At 44.5% G+C, this 20,531-nt stretch overlaps 1 protein-coding gene across 5 annotated transcripts in view; it reads right to left on the minus strand.

The window, feature by feature from the left end:
- The window catches only part of SETD4 (SET domain containing 4), a 448,803-nt gene that overhangs the window by 403,874 nt on the left and 24,398 nt on the right, over positions 1-20,531 (minus strand). For 3 of the 5 annotated variants that reach the window (XR_005019638.1, XR_005019637.1, XR_005019639.1), the window contains exon 12: positions 2,637-2,858. The gene's annotated coding sequence lies outside the window, so the exon portion shown is untranslated. Of the gene's footprint in view, positions 1-101; positions 169-2,340; positions 2,859-20,531 lie in introns of those variants that run through there. The other 2 variants (XR_005019640.1, XM_036849589.1) reach the window with 2 other exon arrangements.

Consider the following 20,531-nt stretch of genomic DNA (forward strand, 5'->3'; position numbering starts at 1 on the left):
AGGACTCCTTCCTTCCTCCAGGACTTCCGACTTCCAGCCTCCAGGACTCCTTCCTTCCTCCAGGACTTCCAACTTCCAGCCTCTAGGACTCCTTCCTTCCAGGACTTCTGACTTCCAGCCTCCAGGACTCCCTTCCTCCAGGACTTCCGACTGCCAGCCTCCAATATTCTTTATTGAGAGAATAAAATTCTATTGTTTTTAAGCCACCAAGTTTGTGGTAATTTGTTACGGCAGCCGCGGGAAACTAAAACATATGTGTTGGGGCAAGAAAAAAAAAAAGTGTTGCCACAGCGCAGATCATACTTGCTCTAGGTTTTAAGGGAGGGAAAGAACAGGACCTCATTATTGTTAGTCCAGGCCCTGGGAGGAGAGCAGATGTATTAGGGCCAAAAGAGCCTGTCTGCGGTTGGAGCACGCCCAGTGTGATACCGAATACCAGGTACCAAATACCTGGTAAAGTGAGTGCAAGATACCAGGTAAAGAACTAAGCCTTGTTCAAAACCAGTTACCAGGAGACGGAACTCTCCAACAGAACCACCAAAGAAAGTACATATTTGATTAGATCTAGAGCAGGAGTCAGCAAACTTTTTCTGTAAAGGGCCAGATAGTAAATATTTTCAGCTTTGTGAGCCATCTGGTCTCTGTCACAACTACTCAACTCCGCCGTTGTAAACTCTGCCATAGACAATCGGTAAACAAAGAGATCCAGCTGTGTTACAATAAAACTTCTTTAACATACTCCTGGGTATATACCCAAAGAAAGTGAAAGGAGATGTTCAAACAGATACTTTCATATCCAAGTTCACAGCAGTGTTACGCACAAGAGCCAAGAGGTAGAAACGTCCCAAGTGTCCATCAACTGATTAATAGATAAACAAAATATGGTATATACAAACAGCAGAATATTATTCAGCCATAAAAAAGAAGGAAATCCTGTCACATACTACGACATGGAGGAACCTTAAGGACACGATGCTGAGTGAAATAAGCCAGACACAAAAGGACAAATACTGCTTGATTCTACTTACATGAGGTATCTAAAGGAGTCGAACTCTTAGAAACAAAAGTAGCATGGTGGTTCCAGAGGCAGAGGGGAGAGGGTAAAGGGGAGGTGTTATTCAATGGATATAGAGTTTCAGGTCTGCAAGATGAAAACGTTCTAGAAATCTGTTGCACGACACTAAATACAGTTAACACTATTGACCGTACATTTTAAAATGGTTAAGATGGTAAATTTTATGTTATGTTTTTACCACAATAAAAACAAAGCAATGATGCAAGGTGAGTTAAGTTCTGAAGATCTAATGTGTAACACTGTGACCAGAGCTAACAGTATTGTATGTGTTCTTCAAATTTGCTAAGAGGGTAGACCTTAAGTGTCCCCACCACTAAAACAAAACAGAATAATTTTAATTTTAATTTCAAAAAAGATGGGAAAAAAAAAAAAAAAAAAAAAGATGGTAACTGGGCTTCCCTGGTGGCGCAGTGGTTGAGAATCCGCCTGCCAATGCAGGGGACACGGGTTCGAGCCCTGGTCTCGGAAGATCCCACATGCCGCGGAGCAACTAGGCCCGTGAGCCACAATTACTGAGCCTGCGCGTCTGGAGCCTGTGCTCTGCAACAAGAGAGGCCGCGATAGTGAGAGGCCTGCGCACCGCGATGAAGAGTGGCCCCCACTTGCCGCAACTAGAGAAAGCCCTTGCACAGAAACGAAGACCCAACACAGTCATAAATAAATAAAAATTTAAAAATTTAAAAATTTTTAAAAAAAAAGATGGTAACTACGTGAGGTGATGGATATGTTAATTAGCTTGATTGTGGTGATTCTTTCATAATGTATGTCAAATCATCAAGTTGTACACCTTAAACACATACAACGTTTAATTGTCAATTATACCTCAATTAAGCAGGGGGGAGCAATGAAGTACTGACACATGCTATAACAGATGAACCTCAAAAACATTATGCCGACTGAAATAAGCCAGACACAAAAAGACAAATGTTATATGATTCCACTTCTATGAAATATCTAGAATAGAAAATTACAGAGAAATAAAGTAGATGAAAGGTTACCAGGTGCGGGGGGGGGCGGGAGGGAATGGGGACTTATTGTTTAATGGGTACGGAATTTCTGTTGGGGTGATCGAAAAAGTTTGGAAATAGATAATGGTGATGGTCACACAACATTGTACTCAATGTCACTGAATTATACACTTAAAAATGGTTAAATGGCAAATTTTATTATGTTACACCTATTTTACCACAATTTTTTAGAAGTCTGCATTTAGAAAAAAAATTTTATTTACAAAAATAGGGGCTGGCTGACCCCTGATCCAGAGTTTCCTGTAAAATGTGTTCTTCAGTCTAACACTCTCCCAACTGTAATATGTGTTCTATAGCATGTGTGTGTTATGACTCCAGAATTATCCCCGTGTCGCAGATTCGAGGTGGGAAGCTCTGGGGTCCTCGTCATTGGTCTGTGCCATTTCCTCATAGGTACGCACTTATGCACATGTGGAACACGGAGAAAGGCAAATTTATGTTGGGTTGTGTGACCTTAAAAAGCCTCCAAACTATGTCATTTACACTCTGCTGTGTACCTAAGAGGGCCTGTCTGATACAGTATGAAGACCTACGGGTTGGGAGACCTATCACCATGCACTTCCTGGCCCTCAGGTGCATCGTTTCTGCTCTCTGGGACTCAGTTTGGTCAGACGATTCTCACTTGCTGGTTACATGATGTCCTGCACCAGAGAAGCACGTAGCCTCCAATGCAGCCCGCGTGAGAGGGCGTCCCAGCATCCCAAGGATGGCTGCCACCATCCTTAGTCGTATTTTTATCCAGAAGAATAAACATCCTCGTAGAAGGAGACATGAAATGCGAAGCTTGAAGTCATAATTCAACGTACAAGAACCCGCAAACCGGTGCAGGTTTATTAGATGGCTAATAAAAATAAATCATGGTCATGTCTTTAAAATGACTTCTCATGTGTTGTGGTTACCTCTCGGCATACTGTAAATTAGCTGTGAAGGGCTACTTCCTGCCGGGATTTTTTTTGTCCCTCAAATATAAAGGGTTATAAGGCTAAAGAATGCAGACACGCATCATGTCTGCAGAAATCGTAAAAAAAGATCAAATGTAATATTTTCTTTCAACATGGACAACGGCTTTGAGATTTTCCATTCAGGCAGCCTTGAACACAGCCTCCAGCATTTGCCAATTACTCCTGACAAATACCATTTGGGCCTGAGTGATGTTGTAAGTGAAATAAAACAGTGGGAGGAAAAAAACCAGAGCATGATAAAAGGCATTTTTTTTGGTCTGCTGAGAACTTACTGTAAGTTATACATTCACAGGGGAAGGCCTCGCTTCCTGCCAGTGACAGACCCCATGTGATCGAGAGTTCTAAGGTGACTTTTGTTTGACAGTAATAGGAAGAGGAGACAAAACTCAGTTTTCATGTCCCTTAAAAGGGAGTCAGCTCTTTTTTTCCCCTCACAAAGAAAAATATGTCTATAAACAAAGGAAAGGACACCAGGCACTGCCCCCACCCCATTCTGCATAATATGAGCTAATGGGTGAGAACAATGCCGTGAAATCAACCTGGCCAGAATGCCCTGGGCTGCCAGCACCTCCGACTGGCTGGGATCTGAGCTTGGAGCATGTCAGAACCTGCAGGGAACCCAGGCCACAAGAAAGAAAAGGCACAGCCAGCACTCAGAGTGTAGCTGTCTGATCCTTCCCACGCCCCATCTCTCCCGAAATCTCCTCCGCTCCTGAGGTCCTTCTGTCCCAGAACCCATGGGTGGCCTCAGATAAGCAAAGACCAAATCCATCCCCAGCACCACCACTGCCTCATTCTTCAAGGCTCCAGGGAAACTCATCCCTCCACTCAACCTTAGTGCTGTAGGGAATCAGAAAGCAGCTCATGGAAATGGCCAGAGAGAAGCTGTAGGTGTATGAAGACTCCTTTATACTCCTAAGTTAACACCACGGCCCGGTCTGGAAGTCCCTGGACTCTTCCACTCGAGGCCCACCAGCCCCCATGCATTTGCAGTGGCTCAGTGAATTCAGAACCACACCGCTGCACGGGCATCTATTTTTTCCCCGTGAATGTGAACCTCAGAAATGGATGCTAGGGAGACTGGGGTTCCACGGCTGACTGCCCAGCAGCCGCAGCAAGGGGTGTGGGTAAGGAGCTGGGTGGCTTCCGTCGGGCCACCTCCCCTGGCACTTCCGAGGAATTTGGGAACAGCCGTCCCCCAAAGTCAAAGGGGCAAAACTATGATAATCGCCAAGGATCTGGCCTCGTGGGTCCTCCCAGCAGAGCCCCAGGGCCCGGCGAACAGCGCCCTCATGTCAAGGATGGGCGTCCCCCAACTGCACCAGATGGCTTGCTGATGGCCAGACCGACTGGTCCAGGAGACTGGGAATTCTCTACCACAGTGGCTTGGACCTCAGAGCCAGGCACACTTCTGCGGCACTGCTTCTCTAGCTCCCAGTAGGTTCCAGGCAGGGCCTGAGACTCTGCATTTCTCACAAGCTCCTGGTACTGTTGATTCTGTTGGTCTCCAGACCAGCTTTTAAGGAGCAGGATTCTAGGGCAAACCACCCCAATAAAACATGCTGACAGTGCTTCGTTAGCTTCCTGAGGGACATTTTCAGTGGCAGTGGCCTCCCCCCTAGACTCCTGCCACTAGCAAACTATAAAAGGAAGATGATGAATTCTAACAGTTGCTCACTGCCAATATTTTGCTCCTACTGGTATCAGAAACACTGCCTTGTAAATAAAGACACAGAATATTTCCTTTTTCATACAATTTCTGCTGATGCCTGTGTCCATGTGCGCCATGGCTCCCAACGTGGGCTACGGTGTGGTCCCCTGGCCTGAATATTAAACCACAACAATCACAAAGATCTCATTATCCCAACGTGAATACTCTGAAGCAGGATCTGTTTCCCAAACAGCCAACCACTGCCAGTAAGGCAACTCCAATCAGAGAAACTGTCATCTGTAGTTTACTCCTCCAAATAAGAGGAAAAACTTCAATACCACAGTAAGGGCCTCATCCAGGTCTTGCTAGCACGCTCTAGATGAAATGCCCAAGAGAAAACAAACACCCACTCAAGACAAGGCTGGGATGTGTATAAATAGCAAGAGGGGTGGAAGGAGAAGAGAGTGAGAAGGGAGAAACCGTGATCAGAGCTCCCCTGATCTGCAAGTTGAATTCATCTTGATGGGAGGACAGATCACAGAGGCACTGGGGAAGTCCAGCGGACCAAAGAGATCGTTTCAAATGAGGCCCCCCCCCAACTGTGCAGTCACTAGGTGATGTGTGCTGGGTCACGTCACTGCCCCAGCCGTGTGGGATCTGGAGCCTGTCAGTCACCTGCAGACAGAGCAGTCCAAGGACACCCTGGTGTCGTTTTCACTCTACTTTGAAGCTCTGTCCTCAGATCAAACGCACACCTCTAACAACAGACAGGCAGCCCTCCCATTGGTTGGGGAGAAGTGGCTCCTTTCCAGCTCTCCACCAAATGGACCACTTTCTAATTCTAGAAGCATCTGGCAGAAGAGGAGTCCAAGAGTAGCCCCCCTTTCTTTGTGTGGGTGGTCACTTTAAACTCCAAAGCGACCCTTGCTCTTTTTGCCTGTAAGTCAGGACCTGTCTCCCTGCTCCCAGTGATGATAGAAATTAAAACCTGCTACCCGGTGTGAAAATTTAATTAAAACCTGCTACCTGGTGTGAAAAATTCTGGCCAGGTCCCTTCTCTGGCAGCTATCACCTTGAACTATTGTTTATCTGTCTGCGTTTCTCACCCAAGGAGATCCAACGGCCCACAAGAGAATATGAACTCTGCATTTTATCCCAGTAGCAACACATAGAGTTCTTTTTTGCCTTGTCTGGATCCTAACATCTGAAAAAAAAAAAAATGACCCTCCCTGTTGCCTGATTTTGACGGTAGCCTCAAGGACCTGAGTCAGCATCCTCAGCCCAGCGGTCTTCTTGCGCCATCCAGTGTTCAAAGATGGAAGTGTCTCAAGCTCACTGCGAAGTCCCACAGATTCAGAGATCCGTTTCATATTTTTCAGGCATCAACCATAACACTTGGGACACTCACAGGTATAGCTTGTTTTTAAAGGAGACTTGTGAAAAGAACTAAAAAGTACTGAGCCCCTGTTGTGGTCTGGCCACTCATATTTCACTGTCCTGGCTGAACTGAATGTTAAAGCATTTGTGCTTTGGATTAATCTGTACTCAGCATGGATTGGTACTATTTTAGAAATTATTTAGGCAGCATAAACTTGTTCAGTGGTACAGCAACTGGCATTCTCTCTCCTGCCTCCCAAAACTATTGTTAACTGTAGGCTTGAAAATCCAGAATGTTCCAGCTGGGAGAAGTTAAAGGAGCTTGTTCCTATAGCCCAGAGACTCAGAAAGGAAACTTTGGTGAAGAGCAAAGTCACCTGACAGCTTTAGGACCCCCAGGATGTTGGCACACCGCAGACCAATTAAATCAGACCCTCGGGATGGGACCCCGGCCTCTGCAGTTTTTAAAGCTCTGCATGTGAGAGGGAGGTGACATCAGCAAGGTGGAGGGCTAGGAGGTCCCAATGTTCATCACCTCACAAAAACAATAAGCAACTGCAAACCAACAAAAATAGCTCAGGGAAAGCTCTGGAATACAATGAAGGAGCATCAAAAATCCCGCAGAACTCAAAAACCGAGGATGGCCATGTAAAAAAGTACAGGAAGCATTTTACCTGTGTTACCCCATCCTCAAGTCAAGAGCGTCTGAGTGCCAGGGAGATCACCCCCAGAGGAATTCCACCTCCTGGAAAAAGGAAAGCAGAAGCCCAGCAAGCCTCACCACTGTGTACGTCTGCAGCCTTTGCTACTGAGGTCTCCCCCAGTCTACACCAACGCTGATCCCAGCTGACGGAGCTGCCCGGAGTGCCCACAACCATGTCCCCTCCCTAGGGCTGGAGCTGTCACTGTCCTCAGAGGCCCCAGGCACTGCTGTGCCCCACTCTCTGGGATCAGGACCTCACAGCGCATCACCGTATACATGATGGGAGCCACGGCTGCCCGGAGCCCTGCTCTCAGTGTCAGGTCACAGCTTTGTGCCACCATTTCTGGGGCAGCCTCTGCTGCCCTGAGCCCCACCTTCTGGGTCCCAGGTCACACTCTGACCATTACCAGTACCACACTGTTACTGCCCTGAGCCTCACACCCAGCTCCCAAGTCTTGGCTCTGAATCATCACTGATGGGGCTGCCCTGAGCCCCAACCCCACGACTCAGGCCACCACTCTGAACCATCATTGCCAAGCCACACTATCAGTGCTCCCAGCCTGCCCCTCGGTCCCAGGTCAAAGCTCTGAACTGTCATTGCCAGAGGCACTGCCACTGCCCTGAGCCCTGCTCCCTGGATCCTAACACAAGGTTTTAACAAGCCACCACCAGGTAAGTGCTACTACCGTCCTACAACTGCCCCCTGGGGTCAAAGTTGGGACTTCAACCCACCATCTGCAGGCTGTGCTGCTACTGCCCCCTGCCCCCTGGGGCCGAGGACCAAGCCATTGCTGCACCTTGTCACCCCAGGGTCTGTGCCACTGCTGCATCACCACACCCCGCCAGCCAGAGTCACTGTGGTGAGACCCAGAGACCCAGACCTTGGTTCCACAGGCCATCTGTACATGCCCACACCTTAGACACAAGGGATGCTGCCTCAGCAAGTGGTCCCAGGACTCCAGCTCCACTTCTACTGTTTGCCAGCACACCAGACCACAGCCAAGAGGGATCCCATTGGCTAGAACTTCCTCCCATGGGAAAAGCAGAAGACCCCAGCAACCTTCACCTCCAAAGTTCCCAAAAGCCTTTGTTGCCACTCCCACCCATAGGACCTTTGCAGTCTTGGCCACAGAATATTCCAGCAGTCTGCACCTATGAGGACCTCAGCTGACAGAGCTGCATGGAGACTATGCTGCTGTGCCTTCCAAGAATGAAAGACACTGTATCCCACCAGGCTAGCACCCTTGCAGCCACATTTAGGTGAAAGTCTTTTCCCACTGAAGCCAGTCCAAAAAGTGAATGCACCCTCAAATGCACAGACATCAATGCAAAGCCATCAGAAACATGAAAAAGCAAGGAAACATGACACCACCAAAGAAACATAATGATTTTCCAGTAACCAATCCCAAAGAAATGGAGATCTGCGAGTTACCAAAAAAAGATTTCAAAATAATTATTTTAGGAAGTTCAGCAAGATTTAGGAGAACACAACTTAACGAATTCAGGAAAACAATAAATGAACAAAGTAAGTTCAACAAACAGACAGAAATCATTTTTAAAAAGAACCAAACAAACTCTGGAGCTGAAGACCACAATGAATGGAATGAAAAAATGCAATAGAGAGCTGTTGAAGCTCTCAGGCAGAATAAAGAATCTGTGAACTCGGACTTCCCTGGTGGCACAGTGGTTAAGAATCCACCTGCCAATGCAGGGGACACGGGTTCGATCCCTGGTCCAGGAAGATCCCACATGGTGCGGAGTAACTAAGCCCACGCGCCACAACTACTGAGCCTGCGCTCTAGAGCCCACGAACCACAACTACTGAGCCTGCGTGCTGCAACTACTGAAGCCCGCGAGCCTAGAGCCCGTGCTCTGCAACAAGAGAAGCCACAGCAGTGAGAAGCCCGCGCACCACAACGAAGAGTAGCCCCCACTCTCCACAACCAGAGAAAGCCCGCGCACAGCAACAAAGACCCAATGCAGCCAAAAATAAAATTTAAAAAACTAAAAAAAAAAAAGAATCTGTGAACTCGAAGATAGATTTCTTGATATTATCCAGACAGAGGAGAAAAAAATTAGATTGAAAAAGACTGAAGAAAACTTATGTGAATTATGGGATACTATCAAACAAAACAAAAGAAGAGAGAGAGAAAAGGACAGAAACATATTTAAAGAAATCACAGCTGAAAAATTCCTAAATCTGGGGAGAGACACGGCCATCCAGGTACATAAAACCCAAAGGTCCCCAAATAGATATAACCCAAAGAGATATTCACCAAGATACATTATAATTAACCTCTCAAAAATCAAAGACAAAGAGAAATTTTAAAACAGAAAGAGAAAAGAGACTCATCACATACAATGGAATCCCAATAAGGCTATCAGCAAATTTCTCAGCAGAAACCTTGCAGGCCAGAAGAGGGGATGACACATTCAAAATGCTCAAGGAAAAAAACTATTCACCAAGAATACTTCATCTAGAATAACTGTACTTCATTAATGAAGGAGAAATAAAGACTTTCCCAGAAAAACAAAAGCTAAGGGAATTTATCAGCACTAGACCTGCCTTACAAGAAATGCTAACGGGAGTTCTTCAAACTGAAACAAAAAGACACTAATTAGTAACATGAAAACATGGAAGTATCAACTTTATTGGTAAAGGTATAGTAGAATTCAAAATACCCTAATACTGTAATGGTGGTGTGTAAGCCACTTTGAACTCTAGCATATAGGCTAAGAGACAAAAGTCTTAAAAATAATTATAGCTACAATATTTTGTTAATGGATACATAGTATAAAAAGTTGTAAATTGGGACATCAACAATATAAGTTGAGGGTGTGAGCAAGGAAATGTGTAGAACACTTTTATGCAACTGAAGTTAAGTTATAAGCTTAACAGTTATAACAACAAGATGTATTATGAAAGCCTCATGGTAACCACAAAGCAAAAAGTATCTATTGTATAGATACATAAATGATAAAGAAAAAAAAAATCAAAGCATACCACTATATAAAAAATCAACTCACAAAGAAAGACAGCAAAAAAGGAAGAGAGGAACAAAGAAACTACAAAACAATTAGAAAGAAATTAATGAAATAGCAATAGTAAGTCTTTGCCTATCAATAACTACTCTAAATGTAAATGGTTTAAATTTTCTATTTAAAAGGCCAAAAGTAACTGAATGGACAAAAAAACAAAACCCAACTATATATACTGCTTAGAAGAGAGTCATGTAAGCTTTAAAGACACAGGCTGAAAGTGAAGATATTTTATGAAAGTGGAAACCAAGAGAGCTGAGACAGCTATACCTATATCACACAATATAGACTTTAAGTCAAACATTGTAATGAAAGACAAAGAAGGTCATTATATTGTTATAATGATAAAGGGATTAATTAATCAAGAGGGTATAACAACTGGAAACATATATGCACCCAGTATTGAAGCACCTAAATATATGAAACAATTATTAATAAAGCTATTAATAAAGGCAAAAAATAGATAGCAATGCAATAATCGTGGGTGATTTCAATACCTCACCTTAAACAATGGGTAGATCATCCAGAGAGAATCAATTTTAAAAATAGACTTGAAAGACACTTTCAATCAAATACCCTAATAGACATGTAAAGAACATTCCATCCAACGTTCTTCTCTAGCACACATGAAACATTCTCCAGGGTAAATCATGTTAGGTCACAAAACAAGTCTTAAGAAATTTAAGCAGACTGAAATCATATTGAGTATCTTTTCCAACCACAGTGGTATGAGACTAGAAATCAGTAACGAGGAAAGCTGGAAACTTCACAAATACGTGGAAATTAAACAACACACTTCTGAACAACCAATAGGTCAAAGAAGGAATAAAAAAATATCTAGAGACAAACAATAATAGAAACACAGCATACAAAAACTTATTCAATACAGCAAAAGTGGTTCTAAGAGGGAAGTTTATAGCAATGAATGCCTACATTAAGAAAAAAGATCTCAAATAAACAACTTAACCTTACTCCTGAAGGAACTAGAAAAGGAAAAATAAACTAAGCCCAAAGTTAGCAAAAGGAATGAAATAAAAATTAGAATATAAATAAAGGAAATAGAGATGAGAAAGACAATAGAAAAAGATCAACAAAACTAAGAGTTGGGGCTTCCCTGGTGGCGCAGTGGTTGAGAATCTGCCTGCTAATGCAGGGGACGCGGGTTCGAGCCCTGGTCTGGGAGGATCCCACATGCCGCGGAGCAGCTGGGCCCGTGAGCCACAACTACTGAGCCTGCGCGTCTGGAGCCTGTGCCCCGCAACGGGAGGGGCCGCGATAGCGAAAGGCCCGCGCACTGCGATGAAGAGCGGCCCCCGCTTGCCGCAACTGGAGAAAGCCCTCGCACGAACCGAAGACCCAACACAGCCAAAAATAAATAAATAAAGTAGCTATAAAGTCAGGCTTACTGAAATATAATTAAAAAAAAAAAAAAAACTAAGAGTTGGTTTTTTGAAAAGATAAACAAACTTGACAAGTCTTTAGCTAGACTAAGGAAAAAAAAACAGATTACTCAAATTAATAAAATTATAAATGAAAGAAGAGACATTATAACTGATACCACAGAAATTCAAAGGATCATAAGAGACTACCATGAACAACTATATGCTAATGAATTAATTTAGAAGAAACGGATAATTTCCTAGAAACACACAACTTACCAAGAATGAAACATGAAGTAATAGAAAGTATGAACAGACCAATAATGAGTAAGGAGATTAAATGGGTAATCAAAAATCTCCAACAAATAAAAGCCCAGATGACTTCACAGGTGAATTCTACCAAACATTTAAAGAAAAATTAATACCAATCCTTTTCAAACTCTTCTAAAAAACTGAAGGGGAAGGAAAACTTCCAAACTCATTTTACAAGACTAGCATTACCCAGATACCAAAGCCAGACAAGGACACCACAAGAAAAGAAAACTATAGGTCAATCGTCAAAGGATGAACACAGATGCAAAAATCCTCACCAAGATACTAGGAAACTGAATTCAAGAACACACTGAAATGATCACAAACCATGATTAAGTGGGATTCATCCTTGGGATGCAAGGATAATTGAACATATGTAAATCAATAAATGTGATACATCACATTAACAGAATGAAGGATAATAATCAAATGATCATTTCAATAGATGCAGAAAAAGCACTTGACAAAACTTAACATCCTTTCATGATAAAAACTCTCAACAAATCAACTATAAAAGAAATGTTCCTCAGCATAATAAAGGCCGTATATGAAAAGTCCACAGCCACATCATACTCAATGGTAAAATTTTAAAGCCTTTCCTCTAAGATCAGGAACAAGACAAGGATACCTACTCTCACCATTTCTATTCAACATAGTACTGGAAGTCCTAGCCTTAGCAATTAGGCAAGAAAAAGAAATAAAAGGCGTCCAACTCAGAAAGGAAGTAGCAAAATTATGTTTGCAGATGATATAATCTTAGACATAGATAACCCTAAAGATTCACCAAAAATCTGTTAGAACTAATAAATAAATTGCAGGATACAAAATCAACATCAGAAATCATTTGCATTTCTATACACTAATAACAAACTATCTGAAAGACAAATTAAGAAAGCAATCCCATTTATAAAAGCATCAAAAACTATTAAATACTTAGGAATAAATTAACCAAGGATGTGAAAGACCTGTACTTAAAACTATAAGACAGTGTTGAAACAGACTGAAGAAGACACAAATAAATGTAAATATACTCCATGTTCATGGATTGGAAGAATTAATATTATGAAAATGTCCATACTACCCAAAGTGTTCTAGAGATTCAGTGCAATCCCTATCAAAATTCTAATGGCATTTTTCACAGAAACAGAAAAAAAACTACCCTACAATTTGTATGGAACCACAAAAGACCCTGAATAGCCACAGTAATCATGAGAAAGAAGAACAAAGTTGGAGGTATCATATGTCTTGATTTCAGACTATATTACAAAGCTACAGTAACCAAAAAAGTATGGTACTGGCATAAAAACAGTCACATAGACCAGTGGAACAGAATAGAGAGCCCAGGCGTAAACCCACACATATATGGTCAACTAATTTTTGAAAGGGTACCAAAAATCCACATTGGAGAAAGAATAATCTCTTCTAACAAATGGTGCGGAGAAAACCAGATATCTACATGCAAAAGAATGGACCGCTATTTTACACCACACACAAAAATTATTTCAAAATGGATCAAAGACTTAAATGTAAGACCTGAAACTGTAAAACTCCTGGAGTAAAACATAGGGAAAAAGATCTTTGACAGTGGTCTTGGCAATGACTTCTTAGATAAGATATCAAAAGTATAGGCAACAGAAGCTAAAATAAACAAGTGGAACTGTATCAAACTAAAGAGCTTCTACACAGCAAAGGAAACAAGCAATAATTTTAAAAGTCAGCCTACAGGATGGGAGAAAATATTCACAAACTGTGTATCTGAAAATATACAAAGACCTCATACAACTCAATAGCAAAAAAGCAAATAATCCAATTTAAAAACAGGCAAAGGACCTGAATAGACATTTTTCCAAAGAAGGCATACAAAAGTTATATGAGAAGGTGCTCAACATCACTAATCATCAGGGAAATGCAAATCAAAACCACCTCACACCTGCTAGGATGGCTATTATTAAAAAGACAAAAGATAACAAGTGTCGGTGTGGATGTGGAGAAAAGGGAACCCTTATACACTACTGATGGAAATGTAAACTGATACAGCCTTTATGGAAAACAGTATGGCGGTTCCACAAAAAAGTAAAAATTTAACTACCCTATGACCCAGCAATCCCATTCCTAGGTTATATCTGAAGGAACTGAAATCAGTATCTCAAAGAAATATGCATACACCCATGTTCACTGCAGCATTATTCACAATAGCCAAGATATGGAAACAACTTAGAATGTCCTTCAACAGATGAACGAATAAAGAAAATGTGGCACATATATACAATGGAATATTACTCAAACATAAAAAAAGAATGAAATCCTGTCATTTGCGACAACATGTATGAATTTGTAGATAACCCAGATCGAGAAAGACAAATACTTATGTTATCACTTATATGTGGAATTTTTTTAAAAATCCAATTTCCTAGAAACAGAAAATAGAATGGTGGTTATCAGGGGTTGGAAGGAGGGGGAAATGTCAAAAGGTATAAATTTTCAATTATCAGAAGAATAAGTTCTGAGGGTCTAATGCACAACATGGTGACTAGTTAATAATATGGTATTGTGTACTTGAAAGTTGCTGAAAGTAAATCTTAAGCATTCCCACCACACACACACACACACACACACCCAGGCAAACAATGAGTTAACTGTGTGAGATAATAGATGTGTTAATTATCTTGATCTTGGTAATCATTCTACAATATGTATGTATCAATATATCAAATCATCACGTTGTACATTTTAAATACATACAATTATATTTGTCAATTATTCCTCAATAAAGTTTCTTTAAAAAGGCTCCACATGTGATTCCCTTGAATGGTTAAGGTTGCGAACCGCTGGTCCCACCTTCACTATCTGAGGCTCAGAGGCCAGTCACCCAGGACACTGAGTCCCAGAGACGACCTGAGAATCGAAGGTCTGTGCTGCCCATCTCCAACATGCTCTATACTTGACCTGCTTCCTCGATGACATCCTGAAATCCCCTCTCCTCTTAATCAGTTTAGAGTCTCCCTTTGTGAAAAGGTCAAAGTTAGAACAGCAATTACTTACTGCCCTAATAACTGCTTAGTAGATGCTTTGCAGTCCTGGGTTTTGCCTCACCTTCTGATTCTAAGGCACCAGAGGCGTCCAAATGCTTGTGGCCAGAGCTGCAGAGCTGGACAGGGACCCTTGAGATCAACAGGGACCTTCACCCCAGGACAAATTCCTCAGGAATGGGAGAAGCCTGCCTGGCGGGACCACTCTCCCCTTCTTGCCCCTCTAATAACACCTGCTGCCCTTTATGGGATGTGGGTTTTCACGGTGAGTGGGAGAGGCTGGAAAACTGAAATTCGACCATAAAAAGTCAGGCTGCAGGGAGAGGGCTTGGCCCGCAGGGACTTCCGGGCAGGCCTTCTTTCTCCTCAAAGCTCGGTGCTGCCGGTTCCTTGTGGCCAATGAGGTCGCCCATTATAACACAAAAATGAGACACAATAAAAACTGCTCTGAGGTGGCCCATCCCTACCCTGCACCCTAGGCTGCCCATCTTTGGAGGCAGAAACAGGTGTGGCTGACAGGTGATAGACTTGAACTCAGACACTCCTGGGGTCAAACCCCAACTGTATGATGTGGGATAAGTTCCCTGACCCCTCCATGCCTCAGTTTCTTCACATCTAATAAAGATGTAATACGTGCGTCCTGGAGCCACCGTGAGACCAGAGGAGGGGCTGAAATGAGGACAGAGGCCAAACCCAGGAAGGACTCAGCTCCAGTGCGTCCCTTCTCCAACCCTTCTCAGGCTGACACTACCGCTTCCCTTTCTCCTCCAACAGCCCCGCTCCCACTTTCTGATTCTTCCCTGGAAGAATACAGTTTGGGGAGTTCATTTGGGACAGTATCTGGATCTTACACTCTGGAAGGAGGATGCAGGAAAGCAGAAAGTCCGCTAGAAACGGCAAGAAAATGTGGGTTCTGATGCTAAGTCCATGGCCCAGAGCAAGCTTCTCACTGTCTGGGAGCTTCACGCTCAAAATGAGGGGTCAGAGTGGATCACCCCGAGGACGTCTCTCACCGCCACCCTCTGATGCTACACATATTCAGAGGCCCAGGGTCGGAGTCACACGATCGATGGTCAGGTCTGTCTAACACTTCACCTCAAGAACCTGCGAAATGACAACTGAAGCCCTGGGACCAGGGACCAGGGCTCAGGATGAGGGCGCAGCCCCTCCTCTGGCGTCTCTAGGTCAGTGGTTTGCAGACAGCGTGCCCTGAAATCACCTGGGGCCTCAACAAATACACATCCCCGGACCTACATCCCAGAGGCTGACTCAGTGGGTCTGGACTGGGCTCGCGCACCCTGGCTGTCTCTGATGCCAGGGTCAGGGGACCCCACCGTGACACACGTGCTCCTAATAAAGGCTCCTCCTGCCTGCGATGGAGCGCAGCCTCACCGCCACCCTCACATCACTCCGCATTCCTTCTCTCCTTGGAGCCTGCTTCCTTTTCTCTAAAACGTGGCTAATAACACGCCCTCTCGGGGTCAATGTGAAGTCAGGTTCCCTGGGCCCTGAGTCTGCTCTTCCACGGACTCAGGCGTCTCTGCTTGTCAAGAGAAGGCCAGTGGTCAAGCCGGGAGGGAGCGTGCTTAAACAGCAGGACCGCAGATCCCAGCCCTCCAAATGCCCGTCCAAGGGCGACCACTCCAGCTCCACTTTGAGTCCACGTGGTCCTAAGCAGGTGAGGGCAGGTGCCCACCTAAGCCCGCCCGTGCTTCACAAACACAGTCACAGCGGCATGAACTTTAGGAGAGTGGGGTATGGAGGTTGACCGAGGTTTGAATCCTAGCTGTGTGACCTCAGCAATAACTCTACCTTTCTGAACCTTTGTCTCCACATTTACAAAATCAGGAAAGTTATTACCGCACAGATCACTGTAAGAATTAAACGAGGTGATAAATGTCACGCGTGGGGCAGAGGACCTAACGCTGCCAGGCCTCTACCATCGTCATCACACTGACAAACTCTAGCCCTGCCTGTGAAAAAGTGTTAGCTGAGCCGAGAAGAGGGATAGAATTGAATTCCCTGGCGGTCCAGTGGTTAGGACCCTGCACTTTCACTGCCGAGGGCGCAGGTTCAATCCCTCGGCAGGGAACTAAGATCCCACAAGCCGCACAGTGGCATGGCCGGAAACCAATTTAAAAAATTAAAAAAGAAGATGGATAGAATTCTCCAATAGGTACTAACCCCACTTTTTTTTAAAGAATAGCTTTACTGAAATATAACTCACATGCCATACCATTCACCCATTTAAAGTATATAAATCAATGGGTTTTACTATATTCAGAGTTGTGCAACTATCACCACAATTTTAGAACGTTTTCATCAACGCAAAAAGAAACCCCCTACTCTTTGGCTGTCACCCTCCAATCCCTCTAGCACACTGCCCCACGCCACAGCACCTGCCTATCTACTTTCCATCTCTACAGATTGGTCTATTCTGGAAATTTCAGGCAAATAAAATTCTATGTGGCCTTTTGTGACTGGATTCTTTCATTTAGCATAACGTTTTTAAGGTCCATCCATGTGGCATGTGTTGGTACTTCATTCCTTTCTATGGCCGAATGATATTCCATTTTATGGGAAGACCACATTTTGTTTATCTATCCATTCATCCACTGATGGACATCTGGGTTTGGGGCTGTTATGAATAATGCTGCTATGAATATTCATGCTCATGTTTTTGTGTGGACATATGTTTTCAATTCTCCTGGGTATGTACCTAAAGGGGGAATTGTTGGGTCATAAAGTAACTCTATGCTTATCAACCTCTTGAGCCACTGCCAAACTATTTTCCAAAGTAGCTACACCATCTTCCTTTCCCACCAGCAGTGTGTGGGGTTCCGATTTCTCCATATCCTCAACAACACGTGTTATTATCCACGTTTCTTATGATTACTGTGCTAGTGGGTGTGAAGCGGTAACCTTACATTTTTCTTAAATCTTACTATATTTCTGTGAGCAGGTTTTTTTAAATTTTACTCATAGCCTGATGTTAAAACTACATGGAACAGAAGGAAATTAAACAAGAAAATATCCCCTCAAGGAAAGGTTACAACAAAATGATGAAGACAGAGAAATGCCCTCTGCAAGGTGAGCGGGAACAGCCCTGGAGAGACAGCAGATGGCACTGCTGTACATGACACATTGTATCGGTGTATGTGGTACAATGATCCTGGTGTATGTGGTACAATGACCCTGGTGTATGTGGTACAATGACCCTGGTGTATGTGGTACAATGATCCTGGTGTATGTGGTACAATGATCCTGGTGTATGGGGTACAATGACACCATTGTACGTAGTACACTGCATTGTTGTATGTGGTATGACATTGTTGCCTGTGGTACAATGATCCTGGTGTATGTGGTACAATGACACTGGTGTGTGTGGTACATTGGCAGGGATGTAGAAAAGTGCATCAGGCCTTCCTCCTAATCTTGTTCCCTTTAACTCACACACGACTTCCTGGACCTGTAAAACAAAGCTCTTTTCCAAGTAAACCAACATGGTGGCATTCCTGACAAAGCTCTATATTCAAATGTCAGCTGACAACCCAAAATAGGTTTTGTTATACTTTCCTCCTCGGGACAAAACTTATTGCGGCCCAACACTAATCTATCACAGAATATAGCTGCTGTTTACCAACTAAAGGAGGAGCTAAAATAAGTCCCCCATTTCTGTGCCCGGACTCCCCTCCAAGGGGGTGCCCAGGTGTTTCAGTGAAAGCCATTTTCACAGCATTACAGCGCTGATTTCCTGAAAGTCATTAACAGTCTCCGCCTTCAGGCAGAAGCACTTAAGGTGCCCCAGTCGGAGGAGAGTCTCCTCTATTTTCAGCTTGAAAGATTTCAGGAATGCCTCAAATCATCCTTCACTTCTTGGTGTCTGCCCCCTCAGGCCAAGGCAGCAGTTGGAGGTTTACCACCCACAAACTCCGGAACCAGATACCAACAGGTGGGTGTACTACGAACCTCAGGCCTGCCCAAGGCCTAGGAGAGAGAAAACAAAAAAGGGGAAAGGAGAACAACGGCAGTGGTGGGGAGGGGCGGTATGTGGGAGAAGGGAGCAAACAGTTCCGCTGGTGAAGGACAGTGCAGGCTGCCCCCGTGTGGGCAGACGCGGGGTGCTGGCCTCACAGGGACTGGCAAGGGCGAGCCTAGGGAGGCGGTGTGTGGCCTCCCTGGGGTTCGCCCTGAGGGCCAGACTGTCCACAGGAGCCACGCGTTTCTTGCAAAGAGTCTGAATACACCAAGCATCATCTGCAAACTGAAAGTCTTATACTGCTGTTTTCTTTTTTTTTTAATTAATTTTTATTGGAGTATAGTTAATTTACAATGTTGTGCTAGTTATACATATACATATATCCACTCTTTTTTCGATTCTTTTCCCATATAGGTCATTACAGAGTACTGAGTAGAGTCCCCCATGCTATACAGTAGGCCCTTATTGTACTGCTGTTTACAAATAAGGGTAGATCTGTCATGGATGATGAAATAGCTCTCATTTGTCAATGTCTCTGAGTAGTTGCTTCTTGTCATTGCCCATTTTTTCTAACCACGGACAACTAAAGCACAAGTACCACATGGGTCTGCGAAGTTTTTCCTGTTGGGGGGCGAGAGGCTTTAATTTCTAAAGGTATAAAGCACTCTCAAGTAAGAATTAATATATTTAGGTCCTAAATGTCCACAAATAGGGGACAGGAAAAATAAATGATGCTGTAGTGCAGGGTCAGCACCCCACAGCCCGTGGCCTGTCTTGGTAAATCAAGCTTTACTGGAACACAGCCATGCGTGTCTGCACATTGTCTATAGCTGCTGTGCACTACAGTTGGGACAAAGACCGTATGGCCCAGAAAGCTTAAAATATTTACTATTTGGTCCTTTACAGAAAAAGTTGGTGAATCCCTGGTATAGTGTACCATGAAACACACTATAACTATTAAAAAGCAGAGTCGGGGGGACTCCCCTGGCGCGTCCAGTGGTTAAGACTTCGCCTTCCAATGCAGGGGGTGCGAGTTCGATCCCTGGTTGGGGAGCTAAGATCCCACATGCCTCATGGCCAAAAAACGGAAACATAAAACAGAAGCAAAGACTGTAACAAATTCAATAAAAACTTTTAAAACAATGGTCCACATCAAAAAAATCTTTAAAAAAAAACAACAACAACAAAGTCAACCTCAACTGCATCTATGAACAGGGAGAGATGCTCAAGATACAATAATGAAGATGTTTTATTTCTAACTCTGATCCCTGAGGGGAGTGGGCCCCGTTCACCTGTTTTTTGTTGAGCTTCACAAGAGGAATTCGCTTCTGGGGAAGGCTGAAAACAGGGCAGGGAAGACAGGACTCTGGGCAACAGAAACGCTGGGGCTGGGGCAGCCTCCGCCCCCCATGACCCATCCAGGGATCCCCGAGGGCTGAGGAGCGTATACACCCCCTTCCCACGCTAGTTCTGAAAAGGATAAAAAATACTCCTAGGTAAGGACAGAGGTCAAAATATGACCATGGCCTTAGGTCAGTTTCCCTACACAGAGGCCCAGAACCAAGCAGACGACCCCACTGAGGCACGGCTGCGCTGGGTGGAGCTGGGTTCCCCCAGGGGCGAAGCTGAAAGAGCTGCGCAGGGCGCCCAGCCCTTCTTCCCAAACTGGCAGTCAGGTAAGACCTGCCCAGCGAGGTGCGGGGACCCGCCCCGTCCTCCTGGAAACCCCCAGAAGCCTCCTGCAACGGCCAGCTCGATGCGTCCACGCCGGGAAGGCGCGCGGGCCGAGCCGCTGGGTCCACGGAGCACAAGGGCCAGCCCCTCGCTCCCCGGGCAGGACCCGCTTCCGCCCCGGGACCAGCCACGCTGCGCCTGTGCGCTCGCGCCTTCCCGGGGAGGGGCTGGCGGTGGGACCCGGCGCGGCCACGTCAGCCCGAGGAGGGACCGGCTCCCGGGATGTTTCTCACCATGGCTCTCACATCGCAGGGCGTTGAGAG

Source organism: Balaenoptera musculus, chromosome 4 (assembly GCF_009873245.2).
Source record: "Balaenoptera musculus isolate JJ_BM4_2016_0621 chromosome 4, mBalMus1.pri.v3, whole genome shotgun sequence".
Lineage (NCBI taxonomy): Eukaryota > Metazoa > Chordata > Mammalia > Artiodactyla > Balaenopteridae > Balaenoptera > Balaenoptera musculus.